The sequence below is a fragment of the Podarcis liolepis genome, assembly GCF_965112155.1.
Source record: "Podarcis liolepis genome assembly, chromosome: 4".
Classification (NCBI taxonomy): Eukaryota; Metazoa; Chordata; class Lepidosauria; order Squamata; family Lacertidae; genus Podarcis; species Podarcis liolepis.
This window is the reverse complement of record NC_139558.1, coordinates 4,533,877-4,554,857: the sequence shown is the minus strand read 5'-3', so window position 1 is coordinate 4,554,857 and position 20,981 is coordinate 4,533,877. Positions and strand designations below refer to the sequence as shown.

The 20,981-nt window shown below is 43.9% G+C and overlaps 1 long non-coding RNA gene across 1 annotated transcript in view; it reads right to left on the bottom strand.

The window, feature by feature from the left end:
• Window positions 1–1,819: 1,819 nt before the first annotated feature.
• The window catches only part of LOC310706099, a 45,562-nt gene continuing 26,400 nt past the window's right edge, over window positions 1,820–20,981 (bottom strand). The window contains exon 2 of the long non-coding RNA XR_014525671.1: window positions 1,820–3,554. This is a non-coding gene — a long non-coding RNA (uncharacterized lncRNA). The remainder of the gene's footprint in view (window positions 3,555–20,981) is intronic.

The window sequence follows — 20,981 nt, the reverse complement described above, 5'->3', positions numbered from 1 at the left end:
AATTGTCCAGCCTTTCAAGGGTCTCCCTATATAGTGGCAATAAGATAATTAACTACAGACATCTACAAGAACATGCAAACCAGAATATTGTCTCTCAGTACAAGAAAGCTTAAGACCCATATCCAATATAAATCATCCTTAATACTGGTGTCCAATGCAACTTTATGCCCCCTGCCCTAGAAAATGAAATCAAAATCAAAACTCAGTTCCATTTCTTCCATTCTATTTACCAAGACTATGTGGATGGCTATGATATCACCACAAACTCTGCCATAGAAATGGCTACCTGTTTTCTCCTTTACCTGAAGAAACATATTCAATATGGCACTGAACAAGAGCAATTAATAGTTCTGCCATCCATGGATTTCCCTTTGAATTCATCTAACTGGATGCAGCATCATGTGGCAATAATGAATAACATTTTAAGTGGTTTGTGAAGGAGAATTTTATGTGGGTCAGTCCTGTACCTACTGCCAATTTCTTTGAATGATCTCATTTTCTAGAGTTATTAGACATATATTAATCTCTCTGGCATTCGGGATTTAACAGATTTCTAGTCGAAATCTCCTTTGTAAACTTTTTAAAGCCCTTGAAGAGAAGACTCTATTGATCATTTTACAGTATTGCCCTTTCCCACAGATTATCCAGCTCTACATATCCACATCTCTTTATATAGAAAGATAGAGTGGCCAAAAATTACACTGTACTCAATCCATAATTACATTAATTTCTACCACTGAATCTGCCATTTCCCCCATTGTCATATAAGCATGTAGATCTAATTTTTACAGGGGCCTTTTCACCAAGATATCTTGGGTAATCAAAGTATTTTTAGAACTCCTCCCTGTATATGCAAACTCAGCCCTCCCCCTCGATATGCATTACTATACACTTTTATGGAACATGACTTGCCAATATGTTGTCCATTCTTTCTTTCACGAAAGGCTTGGTTTTCCACCATCCTGAATAATTTGGTGGAATCTGAAACACCGCTGCCCAACCCAAATGTTAGATCATTTGTGAACAAGTTAAATAGAACTGGTACCCCCTAAAATGCCATTTATCCAGGCTACGTCTTTCACAGGTAAGAATTTTGCATATTCAGTGACTAACTCGTAGCCTGATTTGGTTTTTATTTGATTTTTGGTCCAGTGCCTCTTGCTCTAGGGACAACAAATGGTTCACATGGTTCACATGTTGATCAATGCAGTTAATTCCATAAGAATGCCCAAATCTGACTACTATCCTAGCAAACAAGTTAAGGGATAAAATATGATTCCAAGAACATACCACATACAGTACAGAGAAATGTTCAATATAAAAGTTAGTTAATGTTTATTTTGTCTAAGCAATGTCTTTCCATGTCCCAAAATATTCATGCTAAAAATACTTCACTATCTTACTTGGGTTTGGTGATTATATATTCATTATTTTTTGTGCATAACTCAAGGTATTGAAGTGATGAGATACAATTAAAATATGCAGTACTTTCATATGCTCCCTAGATTAATACATGTGGTATTTGATACTACATATTTTAGAAGTTTTAATATAATTCCAGAGAATACCAGCTATGGAAGGCAGCATTTCTGAAAATTGTGATCCCACAGCAAAAGCCATTCATGATTCCAAGGACAATATCATGCATCTAGGAGCGAGGGGATCTGAAGCAATAATATCCATTCAATTCACAAAGGGCCTGAATAGACAGAGTAAAATTACTCAGTTGCGAATCGGAAGCCCTCAGGGGGACGATATTTTAGCAGGAGAACCACAGAGTGAACATCAAGAGAAAATGACTTTGCATCAACTTACTTACTTACTTTGCCAAACCTTTATTAGGCATTACAAATATAGGCCATCATAAAACATCCGTATAAAAATTTTTGAAATATATACAAATAAACAGCCATGTAAAAATATGTAATAATGAGGATTTTCATTAACCACTCTAAGAGATACTATTGACAAAAACTCAGCCACCCTTGCAGTTACTTCTGGGTTAATATCAGACAGATAGAATCTAATATTTTCATTGTGCCGTGATGTTGGACTACCCAAAAAGGGGGATAGCACACATTTGTGTAGCTGATTGTACAATGGACAGTAGAAAAGAATATGTTCTACTGTCTGGCACATTCAAAGAATGTCTGCAATGCCTATTGTTTCTGGGGATGTTTTGCCCTTGACAAAAGCTGAAGGGAAAACGTTCAGTCGGGCTAACCAAGGCTGGAATTACTGATTTTGAACTATACGTGACCCTGTTATCTTTTGTATTTAAACCATAGAACTTGGGGAAGCAAATTTTATTTATAGCTACTCAATGTTTTGTTTTTCAATGTCCCTTAATCTGGTTAGAATATTACAATAAATATATTGCTCACTTGAATTATACAAGAGTTGCAAGTCAATACTAATAGATCTGATTTTGCTATGTAAGAGTTGGAACCATTTGGATTGATAATAAGAGCCTTTAAGTAAGTCAGAGAGCAGACTCAAAGGTTGGCAACAGAAATGACAACGTAATCACTATTTTATTGTGCTGGCCCAATATCCCATCGTGTGTATACCTAGTTCTGCACACATTGTTTCATACTTGATTGAACTTGGGAGCCCCAGAATACATCTCAGGATACTTGAGTGCATCTTATCTAAATCACTGTTATATGCTTGTGTCCATATTGGGATCCCAAAATGTAGCTGGGATGACGCTTTAGCTTGAAAAATTTGAATGGCAGCTGGTATAAATTGGTTACCTTTCAGAAAACGAATGCGAGCTACTGCTGAGGATGCACACTTGGCCTGTTTGATAGCACTCTTGTGATGGTTTGACCAACCTGAGTCAGCAATATTTTAGGAAAATTGCCAAGGGTAAGATGGTATTATACAAGGGAAACTGTAAAAATGGGACATGCAGCCTTTACACAATCCTGTAATAAATTGGGAAGATGTTTATGATCCTCCCCATGCCTGAAAACCCAGCACAATTATGATTCCCATTTACAAGGAGGAATATAAAGGTGTTCAGTTGAACATGCTTACATTTCCCCTTCAGGCCTTCCTGCTGAAATTGAGGTCAGGCATGGATGTTGGTTGTGGTGCTGGCATGTGCATCCACTTTCAGTTCCCTCTTCAGGCATAACACATGAACAGGGCTGCAGGTCACAGCCATGGTGACATATGGCCACAACGGGTTGAGTTAAGGACAGCTGCCATGGTAGAATTTCAACTTTCAAATTTGGACTTTTCCATTTTAGTTGCTTTTTTCAGTCTTCAATCACCCCTGAGGGATTCATTTTCCATGCAACGATGCATAAAGTTATAAATCAGAAACATTTTTGGCATTAATAGGCACTGTCACATTTTTTAGTTGCTGATCCCTCCATTGTTTTTAATAGCTTTTCAAATGCTTTGGGAACAAAGGGTGCAATCTCTCACTTTTTGAAAAATCTCAGTAATACCCCCCCCCCAAAAAAAACCCCACCAAAATGGTCAAATTCACTTCTTACTGTAAACCACCATCTTCTCATTCACGTGTCAGCTGTCCTGATGTCCTGGAAGGAAGACACACGACAAGAAGTTAGAAAAGAAATACATTGTCTTTCTCAAACAAGTACAGAACAGTAACAGGAAATTCCTGACATATTACCAAGTCCAGTGAAACCTAGTGAATAATAATAATAATAATTTATTATTTATACCCTGCCCATCTGGCTGGGTTTCCCCAGCCACTCTGGGCGGCTTCCAAAAGAATATTAAAATACTGTGATACATCAAACATTAAAAGCCTCCCTAAACATTCAGATGTCTTCTAAAAGTCTGGTAGTTGTTGTTCTCTTTGACATCTGGTGGGAGGGCATTCCACAGGGAGGGCGCCACTACCGAGAAGGCCCTCTGCCTGGTTCCCTGTAACTTGGCTTCTCGCAGTAAGGGAACCGCCAGAAGGCCCTCGGCGCTGGACCTCAGTGTCCGGGTAGAACGATGGAGGTGGAGACGCTCCTTCAGGTATACTGGACCAAGGCCGTTTAGGGCTTTAAAGGTCAGCACCAACACTTTGAATTGTGCTCGGAAACGTACTGGGAGCCAATGTAGGTCTTTCAAGACCGGTGTTATATGGTCTCGGCGGCCGCTCCCAGTCACCAGTCTGGCTGCTGCATTCTGGATTAGTTGTAGTTTCCGGGTCACCTTCAAAGGTAGCCCCACATAGAGCGCATTGCAGTAGTCCAAGCGGGAGATAACCAAAGCATGCACCACTCTGGCGAGGCAGTCCGCGGGCAGATACAGTCTCAGCCTACGTACCAGATGGAGCTGGTAAACAGCTGCCCTGGACACGGATTTAACCTGTGCCTCCATGGACAGCTGTGAGTCCAAAGTGACTCCCAGGCTGCGCACCTCGTCCTTCAGCGGGCCACCAGGGAATCAGCTGAACGGCCATCAACATGGGATAAAGCATCCCCTACCGCTCTCTGGAAACCATTTGGATCCATTAAGTGGCGGGGGCGGACCATCCGAATCGGTCCCACCTCCCTGCAGAGGGGAAGGGTCGCGGAGAAGTCAAGTTGCACCAGGAAGTGGTCTGACCATGGCACTTCTTTTGTTTCGCTTTTACTTAGTGTCAGAACACCAACATCCATGGAGGTAAACACCAGGTTCAAGGCATGTCCGCGGCTATGGGTTGGGCCAAACTTATTCAGGGACAGCCCCATGGAGGCCATGCTTTCCACGAAGTCCCGAGCGGCCCCTTGTAAGGTCGTGTCGGCATGGATATTAAAATCCCCTAGGGCAACCAAACTAGGTGTCTCCAGGAGAACATCCGCCACAACCTGAAGCAGCTCGGGCAGGGAATCCTTGGTGCAGCGGGGAGGTCGGTACACCAAAAGGAATCCTGTACTGCCCCTATTGCCCAACTTCCAGAACATGCACTCAGAAAACTGGGTCTTCCCAATAGGACGCCTGGTGCAAACTAATGACTTCCTAAAAATCACTGCAACCCCCCCTCCCCGCCCACATGACCTGGGTTGCTGTGCGTAAGAGAAACCTGGTGGACAAGCAGCGGCAAGGACAGGCCCATCTGCTTCATCCAACCAAGTCTCTGTTACACATGCCAGGTCAAATCCTCCATCCATGATCAAGTCATGGATGGCAGTGGTCTTATGAATCATTGACCTGGCATTGCACAGCAGCACCTTCAGGTTATGTGGGTATCCCTTGCTGATTCTAGTATCCGTCCGGTCAGGACCAGACCCGGAGGCAGGGATAGTCCTCAGACAACGACTAAACCTGCCTCCTCTGTAATGACATGGTCTGGTCTTAGCATAACTCCTCCTCCTACCCGTGATCACTGAGATCGGTTGTCCCAGCGCATCCCCCTCTGTGGAACATGCCCCCCCAGCCATTTTGTTGGCTGGGACCCACTCCCTGGCAGCCCTGACCCCTCCCCTTAAGAACAAAATAAGACCTTAAAACAATAAAAACAAAAACAAAAAAACCCCAAAAAACAATACAAATGAAAAACTATAAAAATTACAAATCCATTAACATCAAACAAATTCCCAACTAAACATCCATCCCACCCCCATCCCTGTCCCCGCATATACAAAAAAAAAAAAAAAGAAAGGAAAAGGAAAATTTTAAAACATTTTTAAAAGAACTCTGCGCCCCTCCGGATCCCCCTGGGCCGCAGCAGCAGTGACAGCAACCGTCCCTGTGAGGCCTGTCCTCCTGGGCAGCAGAACGCAGCAGTCCTTATGAGGCTTCAGGCCCTGCCCTGGGCCAGGTGGTAAGTGGCAGGAAGGAGCAGGGCCCTCAGACACTCACACAGGAGAGTCCTCCTGGATAACAGTACTGGAGAGTCCTCCTGGATAACATTACTCTCCATATAGCTGGTACAAAACTATGATGAGAACAGTTTGTTGCTGTTGTTGTTTCACACTTTCAAATAATGTGTTATTTATTTTTATCTTTTCTAAAAAAGAAGGAAGTTTGCCCTCCCAAAGCATCCTTCCTATGTTCCCGAGACAGACCTCCTCATGCGAACACCACAGCAATTTGATGTCACATCATTCCCCATGGGCATTTCTTGGAGTGGAACAAATGGCTGCCCCCATTTGCCAATGAGCAGAGCTCTCTCTCTCCGCGCCCCCGGGAATGCCTCTGGGAATGATATTACAACATGATGCAGGGCTGTTCTCATGTGGAATTCTGTCCCAGGGAAGCAGATGGGCTGCTAAGAACAGCAAAGCTCCCATTTGAAGTGGCATCAAGAATTTTTTTTCCACAAAGAAAAATTCTGCCATTTCATATTTTGCCCAGATTTAGTTTTACTTGTCAGAGCAAGATAAACACAAACCAATTCTTTTGCATTTAGGTGCTCACAATTTTAATATGTCTGAGGGATGAATCACTGGTGCATTTAAGATGTCTGTAGGCACATGGAGGCAGTTTCCACCCCAGCCTTGCACAGATGACACCATGACTGCATGATCCATCAATAGCAAAAACCAGCTGCATCTAGCAAGGCAGCCATTGGTTGCAATTGCTTCTACCTGCCCAATCCCATATGGTATAAGTTTTGCGTAGGCCAACCGCACACAAAGAACCTAACAGCATGTTAAAGATCAATGTGAGCTGTGTGCAGTCGTAAGGGTAGATGTTACCAGATGCACCCTGGAAGTAACTGCAAAGGCAGTGGCAACAAGCACAGCACTGCAAATAACACAGAAATAAGATTTAAGACTTAGTTCATGCACATGCATGAACAACATCAACATTATTTTCATAGTGGAGCAGCAGGAATGTGCCTCTCCCATTGAACCAATAAATAATGTAGAGTGCGAAGCCACACATGTGCCCATGTGGCACAATCTTTCTCCCCTTTGTAAGGAGAAATAATTGTACAAACCAGGTTGTTACGTAGAGCATCCAGCATAGCACAGTCAACCAGAGAATAGAGAAAGAAGCACATGCACACGCCTCTACTCACTGGCCTGTGATAAGTAGACAGTCAGGTCAGAATTGCTCCTCCTTCTGTTCTGGTTCTGTGATGCATTAAATATCTGTAGACAGTAATTCCTTACAGGACAAATCCCATGCATATTTACTCAGAAGTAGGTCTCACTGTGCCAAATGATGCATACACTCTAGTTAGTATGTTTGGGATTGGAATAGCCTAAGTAAATCCGTACTTTAAATATTGGGAATCTGTCTTCATGCTTACATTTTTTACTACAAAGTGAAAGTTTATTCCCCTCTTAATGGTTGCCTATAAACATAATACATAGATAGATTCCTGTCCACACTTTGTGCTAAAATAAATAAAACAAATTCTATAACATGCAATGGGATGCCAACCATTGTACCAAGAAAAACTAGTTTCTACAGTCAAAGTATAAATTATGCAAAATGAACATTTGTACAATGTATTCTGTATTAGGTTGCATAATTCAAGTCCGTAGAGCCGGTTCCCTTGGTACTCATATATTTCGGCACCCGATCAAAATCTGGAAGTGAGTGTTCCAGTTTTCAATCCACTGTCCTATCCACTGTCAACAGAACACCCAGCTCCCAGAGGGAACAAAGGGTTCCAGAAAGCCTACGAAGAGGCTGGTGTCACATGAACCAGCCAGTAAAATAATCCAAATAATGGTACCCCCAATTAATGAGTCTTGACTCACACTGTTCAATCCAGAAAGGCGCTAAAGGACTTGAGTGCTGCACAGTCTATTGCGCACCCATCGGCATTGCCTTATCAATAATAAGGAGCTCCATCCAAATTAAAGCCCAACCACTTAAAATCTCGAGGGTGAACCGGCAGCAGCCTAACAGCCGATTGAATACCGCATATTGCCAACAAGGCACCTCTTCCAATTTGTTGGTAAGCTCAACCACCTGATCCAGAGATGCGTATTTCACGAAACAATTCCAGAAGGATAGCGTCATTCACTGAGGTGCCTTTGGGATGCGATAAATGAGGATCAGATGGAATTATATGGGGCTTTCTTAGGGACAATCCCGATGGGGATAAATGAAGATCAGGAATAGAAGGAGGATCAAAGGGGATCCCACCATACGTCCCAATGCAAGCTGCTTCCTAACCTTCTTTCAGGCTACCTCAGGTAGCTCTCTGACTTTTGATTTGCTGTATTCCGAGCCAGAGGAATCATAAACCTTGAGAAAACCCTTCCCATAAACACAAAACCGCTGACCCATCTGGATAACCTTTTAGCCAGGCTTTCAAGGGGGATAATTTTATGGGAATATGGGCCAGAGGTAATGAGCTATTGCTTGCCAACTCCCAGTCCCCCACTTGAGCAGGGGGCATCTTGTGCTGCCACCATGATGTGTAAATTTACAGGGCTGACGCTGGCCAGAACCCTTAAAGAAGTCCCAACAAAGCTGCCGCCAGGCCAGCTTCCTGCACACCAGCTTCAGGTTCTATTGCTCAGGGAATTTCCATTTGAAATGTGGAGCTGCGCAAGTGGTCCACATGTCCCCGTCCCTGTGATCCCAGCAAGCTGTGGGGATGATGGCAGCCCTGCGTCTAACATTCCCACCATAGTGAATTGCCACTTATAGAATTGTAGAGTTGGAAGGGACACCGAGGATCTTCCAGTCCACTCCCTAATAATAATAATATTACTCTGGGTGGCTTCCAACAAAATATTAAAATACAGTAATGCATCAGACATTAAAAGCTTCCCTAAACAGGGCTGCCTTCAGATGTCTTCTAGAAGTCTGGAAGTTGACATCTGGTGGGAGGGCGTTCCACAGGATGGGTGCCACTACCGAGAAGGCCCTCTGCCTGGCACCCTGTAACTTTGCTTCTCGCAGTGAGGGAACCACCAGAAGGCCCTTGGTGCTGGACCTCAGTGTCCAGGTAGAACGATGGGGGAGCATGCAGCTGTCCCATACAGGGACCAATCCTCCAACCTAGGCATTACCGGCACCACGTGCTGACCAGCTGAGCTATCCAGGATGATACTTAAAAGACCTGGGACAACCTCACCCTGACCCCCGTAGAGGTCCAAGGTGACGTATGAATCGTCATCAGAGCCCAGGAATGATGTACCTGTGAGGAAGTGTAAGCATCATCCCTGCTCCTCTTTGCCCTCCTCCTGGAATGCCGCCTCGGAAGACACTTCTTTCTGGAAGAAGGCACCTGGGGCATCAGCAAGTCATCCTCTGCAGGAGAGGCAAGCTCTGGAGGCATCTGCAAAGGCCCTGCCATAGTCTGCAAAAAACTAAACAATGTAAGGAACTGGTGAAACCAATGCTTCGTGCACCACATGGGGACGCTATTCAGGCCAGAATCGCTGCCAGAGGCCATTGAATTCTAGGGCAAAGCGAGCAAAGCCCTACGATCACCTGCTAGGCCAGACATAAATGTTTCCAGTGAAATAACAGAGTTGAGGTAGCCCACAGCTTGTCCAGGTACCCCTGCTTGCCCTTTTAGAGGGAAGCACCCCTTCAAGAAACCCAAAGTTCTTTTATCACAAATGGGCCAAACTACCCAGTAACGGAATAGTCCAAAAGTAGCAGTTTGTTTTGTTTTATTATAACAATGGCTAAGAGGGGGATATGAACCCTGTCTCCCAGGTCCTAGTCCTACACTTTAGCCACTAAGCCACAATGGCTCATCTCTAAAATGGCAGTCGCCACTATCAGGGCAAAACAAACTTGAAGAAAATAAACTTGTTCAGAAACAGCATAGCTCAAGAGAATACACAGAGTGCTCATACTCCTTGGAGGCACAGGGAGCCTCTGGCGCCCTCTGTCTGCCTCAGATATACATTGTGGTTCGAGGACCCGACCCCCGCAAAGTAAAATGAAGACAAAGGGACACGTGATATAAGGTTAATGGGCTAGAAAAGGCCACAACTTTATTGATTACAGCAATGAAAAGGTATTGGCTTAGGCATTGGATCGCAAAACAAGTGGGTTTATTCACCAGGGGGTCAACACCTGTTGATGCTAATCCAACTATAGGCTCACCCCTGATGTCACCGAGGGTCGTGCCATGGCCTCCCGCCAAGCAGGCTTCGGACGGAATACACGACCGCCAGATTCCTTTAACGGAATACCCCTATAAATTGAAGGCATAGGCGATGGCCACACCTAGCACTTCGACACACCACAACACATTATTCCAATGCCTAACTTACCCACCAATACCACCAGAAAGTTGTGACGATTGCTATGAGGTAGGCGAAAAAACCAAAAAGCCTAATGCCAAATGGAAAAACTCCTACCAGGCCCCCCGGGCAACCGGGGCGACCAACCTAAGGTCCATAGCAAGGCCAATGACCTAAGCCCTAACTCAAAGGGAGTGGAGGGTGGGTGACTCGCACAGGACGACAAAGAGAAATGAGGCCGGGGAGAGGCTGGCACTGCAGCATAAAGGCTGCTGGACACGCCCCCCCCCCATGGCACCTGGTTGGGCGGCCACCGGGGGGGGGCGTGAGTGCCAGCCATGTGAGCTGGAGGCAGGGGGCAACGCCCCCTGCTAGGGGCGGTGTTCGGGCTCCCGCCCACAACCACTCCCCTCTCTTTCAGGGAGGAGAGTCTTTAGCAGCAACTGGGCCTGCAAGCAAACAGATACTTTCTTAGAGAGAGAATGAGTCACATGTCACAGAAACTTAACAATTAACTGCTACCTGTAGCAGACTTCGGCTTGGAAGTTATGTGCAGGCCGAATAGGCCTCTCTGCTTCTGCTCTTGAGAATCTTAGTCTCATAGCAATATTAAAGGAACTCAAAATAGTGCTCCCGCCCAAGGCTAGCTTAAAATTTGGCCAACAGCGCTGCACACACTCAAAATAAAGCCAACCTTCGGGGATTCTATAAACAAAAGGATTCTAGCTAAGCTGGGAACAGCCCTGACTAGCCCCACAATTTGCAACAGGAGAAATGGGGGAAACCTTTTTGCAAAAGAAAGTCCAAGTGCTCCATGTGTGCAAGCAGCCAAGAGGACGCCCAAAGTTGGGCTTCCAATATTTAAATCCTCTGACCCCTCCTTCAAAATTGGCAACAAGCAATTCTCCCCAGCGACCCAATTAACCAATTCACTGCCTGGGTCACTCCACAGATCCGCCCAGCAACACTGGGGTGGCTTGTATCCCCCACCGCAACACGTGCTCTCTGCTAGGGAGAACACGTTATGCTGGAAACCCTGCTTCAGAAAGCTGGAGCCAGCCAGTTCACCTCAGGAGCAAGAAGGCTGATCAGCAGCAGGTAGAGTCACTTCGCCTTCTGCTCCTTCAGGCTGCTGCTCAGCAGGTGAAGCCGACTCCTGGCTCATGACAATTTCCACATTACTTTGAGATAAAAATGAATCCATGTGAAAATTCATCAGCATTTGAATGTTAATTTCCCTTACTAAACATATTTTTGCATGCATTTTTGACTAATATGAACATTTTTGTAAAGCACAATTTCCCTAATATTTTGTACATTTTGTATATTTGCACTAATATATGCATTTTATAGGAACACGGGTGGCGCTGTGGGTTAAACCACAGAGCCTTGGACTTGCTGATCAGAAGGTTGGCAGTTCAAATCCCCGTGAGCTCCCGTTGCTCGGTCCCTGCTCCTGCCAACGTAGCAGTTTGAAAGCACATCAAACTGCAAGTAGATAAATAGGTACCGCTCCGGCGGGAAGGTAAACAGCGTTTCCGTGTGCTGCTCTGGTTCTCCAGAAGCGGCTTAGTCATGCTGGCCACGTGACCCAGAAGCTGTACCTGTACGCCGGCTCCCTCGGCCAATAAAGCGAGATGAGTGCCACAACCCCAGAGTCGGCCACAACTGGACCTAATGGTCATGGGTCCCTTTACCTTTTACCTTATGCATTTTATGCACACTTCACCCCAGTATATGCATTTTTGCACATATTACTTGGCTGGAAACTATTGTGAAATTCAGAGAAGTGTTCATTTCAATGGATGGATATGTTTCAGTCTTTGTAAAGTGTGAATTTAAAATGTGCCTTTAAATATGAACTGAGTGATATCTTCCCTGCTCCAATCTTGGAGCTGTAGCACACAACTAATTCTAATAAACATACAAACACTTTCTATCAGATTTCTCGAATATACCTTTGAAACAGTAACAAGAGGACGATTATAAGCAAGAGAAGTTTGAATCTGGGCTCTTAGTGTGATTCTTTTCTAGTTTTATTCTGTGATGTGATGCACACTGACATATTTGGGGACTGGAAGTACTTAGCATGTTATCATTCTTTTCCAGAGTTTTCTATCAGCCTCTCAAAGGGCTGATTTACACATTACATTTCACTCAGTTTTCCCCATGGTTTTAAAACATCAAGTATGGAGTACATATTAAAAAGAAGGAAATGATTGGAACAGCATTTGATAAAACATTGGCACCTGCAGCAGAAGACAGAGAACTCTGTCAAACGTTCTGCTCTTAGAACTTTTGGCATTCCATAGTATCACTTGCTACAGGAATTGATTACCTTTTGTCCTGGGCAAATCCAAGATATTTTGCTGTTGCTATCTGAGACAAGATGGTGCCCTTCCCCATTTGACATACAAAAGCCAACTGAATTTGAATCACAATGAATTTCAATTCAAATTGAATTTGACTTAATAATAGTAACATTTTTATAATTTATACCCTGCCCATCTGACTGGTGTGGGAACGTTTATATAATTTAGCAGAGTTTAAACAATCCCCTATTTGAGTTTATGCAGCGACAAGCAGGTTGCTAACTCGTTTGAGTCCTGTCAATAATTATACCTTCCTGGTTGATAATCCCTTTCTGTCCCTCTTAAAGAAAACACAATGAATCTGAATCATATTAACATAAACTACTTTACTTTCAGATTCATTCAGGTTTACAGAGTTGTTCCTTAAGGCAGGCTTAGGTTACATAATAGATAAACTATATACTATATAGTAGTGAATCATGAGAAGACTGCTCCTTGCAGCAACCGGCCAACTGACAAAACAGGCAGTTAGTCCTCTCGGAATGTTGGGCTTGACTGACAGCTTTATATCCCACAACTGGGTTGCCCCAACTTTGACAATGGTGGCAAGGAGAGCACCCTCCACTTCACTTAAGGCAGCAGGCTAGCTTAGGGGAGCTACTCCAAACCCCTCCAAATGCAACTGGCTGCACCCTGCCTCAAGGTGCTTGGGAGCTTTTTCCTGCCTTGCTGCGGCTGCCTCCTTTCTTAAGCTGGCTCCACCGGCCTCCCAGCCAGTCCTTCCCCCCAAGGTCTGTGTACAAGGCAGAGAAGGAACCCCTTTTCACCTCCTGCCAGCAAACCCCTCACAGCTGGGCTGCCTGCACACAAAGGTGCCTGAAGCGAGAGGTGCTACTGGGTGCATGAGCAGGAACATGCAGGCTCCCTGCAGTTGACGTTCTCAGTGGAAACACAGCTGGAACTGTGGATTTTATTGGGTGAAAGTGGATTTGATAGTTGGAGAGGTGCTGGAACTGCATCCCAGCATATTCCAGCTGAAAAAAAAAACCCTTGGTATACCCCTTTATCTAATGTATATATATATTTACATGCTTTTTACATGTATCTCTCTACTGTTTTACTCATTAAGAATATATATTTTTGCATACATTTTCTGAAGTGAAACTGCATTCAGAGACAAGCAGTCTGCTAACTTCATTCTCTGAGATATGTGAATTAGGCTGCTTCACTTTAAAATGCAAATTGAGTGAAACTCTACTCCAGGGGGAGGGAAAAGATTGGCCATTTTCCCACAATGGCAGCTATCCTTTTCTCTGTATCATGTCTGGCAGAGGTGCTGGGTAGTCATGTAGTTTATTTACTAGAATTATAAACTGTTCATTAAATTGTAATGCTGGGCATTTGCGTGTTGAGTTCCACAGCGCCACCCCCCAAAATAATTCACACTTCACGCTTATTTTTTGTTTAGGTTTTTGGCATAATTTTGGCCACAACTTTATTTAATACAAAATGTGAGTGGTTGCTTAGGCATTGGTGACTATCTGTCCTTGCCCCCAAGGACAGTGCTGGCCCTTCCGGACACCACCGGAATCCAGCGTGGGAAACAAGTATTGGGTGAGAAAATGAAGCTGGGACACAGTCCAACACCTCTCACCCTCATGTTCCGTTGGGGCTTGCACGGCCCAAGTCTGGCTCCACGGACAAGGATGAAAAGAATGGCAAGCCCCTGGATTCCTTTAACGGAATTCCCTTTCCACATCATTTGGAGGGGTAGGCACTTACCCCTCCAAGCACCACTTTAACCAATGCCTAACCGCCAACCTTACAAGTTGTGACGATTTGCTACGTAGTAGGCAAAAACCAAATGGCACCAGCCAATCAGCCAGATGGTAAAATTCCTACTAGGCCCCCGCACCAAGGCGGACGACCCCATGACAGGCAATAGCAAGGTCAAGCGAGCCAAAACAAAAAACCACCCTTTAAAAGGGAGGGGGGGGGCGGGTGATCCGTTGCGAAACAGCCAAGAGCCTGCCTCATCGTCTGTCCCCTGAATTTAAAACCTCTGACCCCTCCTCTTCATTGGCAACAATCAAAATTCCCCAGCAACCCAGTTAACCTCTTAAAGGCTGGGTCCCCTCAAATCTGCCTAGTCATCCCATGGTGGCCTGTTCCTCCAACCGCAACACGTGCTCTCTGTTATGGAGAACACGCTTTCCCAACAAGATATCTAAAATCAAACTACAATAAATGTGCCATAAAAGACTAATGAAATACACAGTGGAGAAGGGGTTGGTTCCAATATTATCAGGTGAATGAGGTATTTTTAAAAGATTAAGAAAAAGGGTTTTCTGAAGAAGGCTCAGAATTTGAAAAAGTCATTATAGGAAATAAAGAAAAACTAACCTCCAAAATTTATAAAATTCTGCTAGAGTGCAAGACCAAGGATGAAATGATAAAGGCAACCACGATTCATTGGGCAACTGATATAGGTCACAATATAGAAATGACAGCATGGGAGAGACTGTGGAACACAACAATGAATTTTTCAGCATGTTATACTCTAAAGGAGAATTTACATATATATATATATATATATATATATACACACACACACACACACACACACACACACACATATATATACATATATGATATATAGACGGTACCTCACCTCAGGCAAACTTGTGAAAATATATAAAAAAGTATCTAAACTATGTTGGAAATGCCAAGAGATAGAGGGAACCTTTATACATATGTGGTGGTTATGTAAGCAAGCTGAAGAATACTGGGAAATTGTTTACATAGAACTAAAGAAGATGTTAAGGCTGACATTTTCCAAAAAAAAAACCCGGAGAGCTTACTATTAGGTATAACAAATGGTGAAATTCCCAAGAGAGTATTTTGTCTCTCTTTATGTGACTGCAGTGGCTAGAATAATTTTTGCACAAAAATGGAAGGATAAAGGAATCGCTACAAAAGAGGACTGACATAATAAATTAATAGAATATGAGGAGTCAGTTACTATGACAGCAAAGATAAGAAACCAAGATGAGTCCCCTATAAGGGAGGAATAGAAATACTTTGAAGATTATTTAAAGAAATATAATAGCAAGTATGGCTAGAATTATGAACAGCAGTTAAAAACAATTAGAACATTGTATATAAATATAAAACCAAACCAAGTAAAAGATGTGAGCAGTACATCAGTGGAATGATTCAGGTGAAAGTTCAGTGGTAATTTGCCAGGCACAGTGCTTATTAAAGCACTGCAGTTGCTGCTTCCCTGAGACAGAATCCTATGCAATTCTAACAGCATTTCAATAACAAAATATTGTGAAAGGTATAGATCTCATGGGAAACCACTGTATGCATTTTGCACCTTCCTGAGGGCCTTAAGCATTGAACACCCCCAGTGAATCTCTCAATCTCTGTGTTAATGGCTCTACTTCATTCACTCATTTGGGCAAAAGGCTCCAAAAATTGACAGATTTCTAGTAAGGCTTGCAAACGTATTGCTTATAACTTAATGAGACATCTCTGTCTATATCTGGTCAATGGATGAAGTGATGGCAACAAGGCTAATCTTTCTCCATTATGTAGAAAGAAGATATCAAAATACTATTGAACTTGCAGAGTAATTAACACCATTTGATTACATGCAGACTGGATACCATATACCAGTAGCAATTATTATTATTATTATTATTATTATTATTATTATTATTATTATTATTTTATTTATACCCCACCCATCTTGCTGTGGGGCTAGTGAGTACAGTGCCAAAACAGGCATAAACACATTGAAATCAAAATTAAACAAACTAAAGTTCAATGGCAAAAATGTAAAACTCTACCGTTTTAATTAATGAGTCTTAAAAGTGCTGTCACATGCTGGGGGGGGGGGGGTCCTGTACACATTTTTAGGCATACTGTATCCTAGTGTATGCATGTTGATGCACATTAATGGGAAAACTACACCACAAGATTCAGAGAAGTGCTAATGTCAAAAGGATGGCTCTGCTTCAATTCATGTATTGTTAAAAAAAAAGGGGTAAATTCGGAAGGTTCACCTTTAAATGTGAACTGAATCAATTTTCTTCCCCATCCCAAGCCTAGGGCTGCCATATGTTTGGATTTTCCCAGACATGTCCTCTTTTTCAGGCTTAAAATTTATGTCCGAGCAGAACTGTAAAATGTGGCAAAATGTCAAGAGTGCTAGCTTGCCCTTCAGCATCCTCCAAGCCCCACTCCCCTGCCCACCCCACCCCCAGGCGTGCTTGTTTGTGTGTGTGTGAGAGGGAGAGAGGGTAGGAGGGAGTGGGACCCAGAGGCAGGCAGCCTCCTCTCAGCACTTCCTGATCAAAGCCCCCCAGGACAAAATCGGTAGCAGCCTCTCTCTCTCTGGCTCCCTCCCCTGGCATGCCTCCTCTGCACCCCCCCTTTCCCTCTCTCTCTCTCCATCCAATGATCTCTCCCCCCTGCACAACTACCCTTCTTCCCCTTGGCCAGGATGTTGTCCAGAAAAGGAGGCTATCTTTGGCTCTTTTCCCTCAACTGGGACTTATTGATTTAATTCTGCCCCTTCCCTCCTTTACCTGCATCTCTGCTGTGCTCCCTGGCTTTTTCCAAATGAGTTTTCCTCCTGATGCGATTTCTGCTCACTTTCCCTTGCCCCCCCCCCCCAAGCCCCTTGCCACTGAGTGGCTTTTTCAGTCCTTTGCCTCCTCCCTCCTGCTTGGGTGCCCTCCCCCATCCCTCCCTTCTCCTTCTCCTCTGGACCCTCTTCATTTCCTTCCCCCTCTTTCCTTCTGCTGGGATCCCTCTTCCATTCTCTCCCCTGAGTCTCTTGTCCCTCCAAGGGCTTGCCTCTTCTCCCCTCCGCTGCCCACTGCATGGCTTTTGTCCCCCCCCCCCACCAAGTCCAGCGTTTTACACTACGGTGGCCTGCCCAGCATCTGCCTAAAGTGTGAGCCTCATCCAGGGTTTGTCCATCATCTCCCTGCTCATGTGATCTTCTGTTTGTTTTACGGCCAGAGCTCGGTGGCAGAGCATCTGCTCTGAATGCAGAAGGCCTCAGATTCAATCTCCAGCATCTCCAGCCCTGCTTGAAGCCCTGGAGAGCTGCTGCCAGCCAGTGTATGACCTTGCAGTCAGCAAATGTGTCCTCTTTTTTGCTCTTCAAAATATGGCAACTCTACCCTAGCTGCCCTGCACATCCCCAGCAATAAAGGGAAGGCCTCATCTCCTCTGTTGTAATATTATAGCAGCCGGAAGCTTCACCTAGTAAATCACCTCACCAGCCATGCTCCCCAACAGGAATGGTTGCCCCGGCAGGAACAAAGAGAAATGCAAATCACAATGAAGTCAGGACATGGGACGAGTTGAACCACAGAGTGGGGACGACTCATCATGGAACCTAAGTTTTCTCTGTAAAGTAGTGTTCTGCTCTAAAAATATCCAAACTGTCTACTTAATCTCTGCTTCTGGGGGGAAAATGCCCCCAGCAGAGCAGTAGCTACAGATAAGTTTGTGTTCCTCTCGTAGCCTGTTGCTGCAGTGCCAATAAATACTGAAGTGTTAAATCCAACTCAAAGCATTTATGCTAGGCTACAAGCAAGATAAAGTATTTTAATGACATATATACTTGGGGCTCCATCTTTCCAGGGGTGTTTAGTGCCTCACACCACTGGTCGATTGATTTATTCTTCTTATCTGTAGCCCAGATGCTGAAATAGATCACTCTATTACATTAGCTGATGCGCCACCACTAGTAGGATGAAGACCAACTCCTTCCAGCTGGCTCTTCCCCTCATATTTGCATGCAAGGATTTGCTGATGACCAATATAATGAGATACTATAAACTATCCCTCTGCACTTAGTGCTTTTCCATAATGTAGGCTCTCTTTAAGCCTTTAGCTGGCACATTCCTAATTCTGCTTAATAGTTATTCCAATAACGTATGGAAAAGCTGGTACCTTTTAGGCTGCCTATAAAATATCTGCAATTGTAACTGAAATTCAGATAGAAACTCTGACCACAATTACATTAACACAAGTGACCAGAGAAAGCTTGTGCATTCAACATCAGATTGAGCCTATTAATATAACCCAAGGTCCATATTATAAATGATAAGAGAACTCAAAGTAGCAAAATAACCTTGACCAGATGATGTTTGAATTCCTGCCTTATAGAAAATCTGGCACAAATTCTGCCATATATATATATATATATATATATATATATATATATATATATATGCTTTCGTAGATTTTCACGGGTACAGGAATGCAGGTTTTGGTGTCTTCGGGTGTCTTCCCGTGTAAGAGTTGGGGTGTCTAGGCGACGTTTCGACGAGGTCTCACTCGTCATCTTCAGGCTGGTGCTTTCGGCTTCTTGTTACTGGAACAGAGCAGGATCTCAGTGTTTGAGTTCCTATAAATACTGTTGAGGGGGTGTGGTGTATAGCCTCCAACGTTCTGGGCAGAGAGGAAGTTCCCAGGTTAGTGTGCCTTTTCTTCTTTTGTTCCTTAATTACTTGTAAGTAATCAAGTAATTAATCAAGTAAGTAAGTAATCAAGTAAGTAATCAAGTAATTAATCAAGTAAGTAAGTAATCAAGTAAGTAATCAAGTAATTAAGGAACAAAAGAAGAAAAGGCACACTAACCTGGGAACTTCCTCTCTGCCCAGAACGTTGGAGGCTATACACCACACCCCCTCAACAGTATTTATAGGAACTCAAACACTGAGATCCTGCTCTGTTCCAGTAACAAGAAGCCGAAAGCACCAGCCTGAAGATGACGAGTGAGACCTCGTCGAAACGTCGCCTAGACACCCCAACTCTTACACGGGAAGACACCCGAAGACACCAAAACCTGCATATATATATATATATATATATATATATATATATATATATATATTCCTTTGATAATATTCTACAGTCTTAAGAGCTTTCCCATTTCATTGTGCTAGCCCTTGTTTGCTCCATGCACCCTATAAATATATTTCTAACTTCAAATGTCCTTTATTGTATTACTAACACGATGCTAAGGACCTGTTCCATATAAATCCAGCTAACTTTTTAAAGCTATGAAAAGTGTCTCTGTTACTAATGGGTTTTCAGTAATATTGAAATCTTATCCAAACAACAAAAGCACAGACTTGTGTTCAGATCCATAAAATAAACTCCACAAAATGATTGAAGGAAGAAATAGCTAACAGTGGGTCCAGGGACTTCCTACTGACCTGATGTATCCAGTTACATGTCCTTTCTTGTTCAATCATAAAGGAACAATAGAATGCTAACCAAAACTCTGCTGTGGAAGAAGGCAAAGTAGGAGAAGTTGCAACTTTTGAGTATCATTCTTACTACAGGAGAGGGACCACAGTGATTTGCAGGCTGTATGAGGTCTCTAGACTAGTCAGAATAAATCCCAGGTGCCTAATTTTCTGGTCTTGCCCGATCAGTAAAAAACAACTTCCTATGTGCTGCAAAGCCTCCACTTTTTGTTCAAAATGCAGCTTGAACCTCAGCTTTGGCGATTGATTTCAATGACCCTAAAGCCCCATTCATGTGTTTTTTTGCATTAGCATGTGGAGTGGGGACACACTATTAACCTTGCTCCCAAAATCGCCACTTCTTTAAAGAACCATGCACTGTACATAGTCAAAAGTAAATAAAAGCCAATGCATCTAGGGGCTGCAGAAACGTAGTTGTGCAGGTATCCTGACACATGAGCAGGAATTTGTAGGCTGGGGTTTCTTTACAGACCACAGTGTTTTCTGAAGCACAGCTGTTGCAGGAAACACTCACCCCTGAGTCAACATGGTAATGTCCTACACATGAGAAATGCAAGCAAAGGGGAGCTTAAGTGCTCAAGACTACATTCTAGATGTTACCCTGACACCAAATACAATGGACCTTGGAATACCTGTATTTCCACAATCAAGAAAATTAATGAAGCAAAGTAGGTAACCATTGCTAGATGTTGGGAGACAAGCAGAAAGAGTACAACCTTCCTGTTTCTCCTTGGCCTCTCAGCAGCTTTTAATATCATTGACAATGACATCATTCCAAAACAGCTCCATGCGCTGGGAGGTGAGAGGGCACTGTCTTACAGTGCTACTGCTCCTACCTTTGGGGCTATTTCTGAAGAGTTGCATTGAGATCATAGGTGCTGACTCCCTGGGGCCCTGGGTGCCCGAGCACCCACAAAATTCCCCATTAAGGGGCTAAAAGGTAAAGGACCCCTGACACTTAAGTCCAGTCGCAAACGACTCTGGGGTTGCGGTGCTCATCTCGCTTTACTGCCTGAGGGAGCTGGCCTTTGTCCGCAGACAGTTTTTCTGGGTCATGACTAAGCCATGACTAAGCCGCTTCTGGCAAACCAGAGCAGCGCATGGAAACGGTGTTTACCGTCCCGTCGGAGCGGTACCTATTTATCTACTTGCACTTTGACATGCTTTCGAACTGCTAGGTTGGCAGGAGCCGGGACTGAGCAACAGGAGCTCATCCTGTCATGGGGATTTGAACCGCC